Source organism: Galeopterus variegatus, unplaced genomic scaffold, assembly GCF_000696425.1.
Source record: "Galeopterus variegatus unplaced genomic scaffold, G_variegatus-3.0.2 Scaffold343, whole genome shotgun sequence".
Lineage (NCBI taxonomy): Eukaryota > Metazoa > Chordata > Mammalia > Dermoptera > Cynocephalidae > Galeopterus > Galeopterus variegatus.
In genome coordinates this window covers 520003-520966 of record NW_007726454.1, presented here as the reverse complement: position 1 = coordinate 520966, position 964 = coordinate 520003, and the positions used below count along the sequence as shown (strand labels likewise).

At 32.2% G+C, this 964-nt stretch overlaps 1 protein-coding gene across 2 annotated transcripts in view; it reads right to left on the bottom strand.

The window, feature by feature from the left end:
* The window catches only part of TRAPPC13 (trafficking protein particle complex 13), a 43138-nt gene that overhangs the window by 18735 nt on the left and 23439 nt on the right, over window positions 1-964 (bottom strand). The gene's annotated exons all lie outside the window — the stretch shown is intronic.

The following is a 964-nucleotide window of genomic DNA, read 5'->3' as shown; positions in this document are numbered from 1 at the left end:
TTTGGAAAACCTAAGTAAGCCTTGACTGTAGTCTAAGGCTAAAGACAAAAAGAATGGTACACAAATACTGTACTCTAGTACATTTGATTTTTCTCAGAGGAATGAGGTAGCAATTCTGAAACTATGTATTTTATGTGTATACTAGGACTAAACAAAATACTGTATCATGTATAATAAAAGACAGGTTTCTTACCTTTGGAGAAAAAAGGTATAAATAAGGAAAGGGGGATGGCTACAATGAAACCTTTGGTGCTGGACTGGAATTTGAGACATCAGGATGAACATATGGTTTTTAAATATATATTTACAGATGGACTTTACCAAAACAAATATAAATAGATCTGTTAGTATATGCAAGTGTTAGTATTTAACATTAAAAAATAAATAATCATTTAAAACAATAATATTAGATATCAGAGAATTAATTTACAGGAGAACTAGAGAATGACCCTAAAGTCACCAACTAAGAAAGTACTACCTTCTCTAAAGTAGCACTTTCCCCCATCCAGTTACTCTGTTATATTCCTCTTTTTATTTCCTTTTGAAAATTTATCACTCTAATTTGTCTTAAATAGCACCCTCCCTTAATCTCAGTTGCTTTCTATCATATTCAACTTTTACTTCCTTTGTAAAATTTATCATAATCTATAATTACCTTATTTATGATTTTGTTTACCTGTTTCTTTCCTTCTCCCCTACCAGAAATGTCTATGGAGGCAGGAATCTCTTGTCTTCTCTGGCTCACCACTATAGCATGCTGCCTGGCACATAGTAGACAATAAATATTTGTTGAAAACTGAATGAATGAATGAAGTTATGATAAAACTTCAAGGCAAATGTCAAGAGAAATTCAGAGAAAGCAAAGATCATATTAGGTCATGGGAATTAGTGAAAGTTTTTACAGAAGAGCTAGGATCCTTTTAAGTTTTTTTCTTTAAAAAAACCAGTTTTGCAGGGCCGGCCC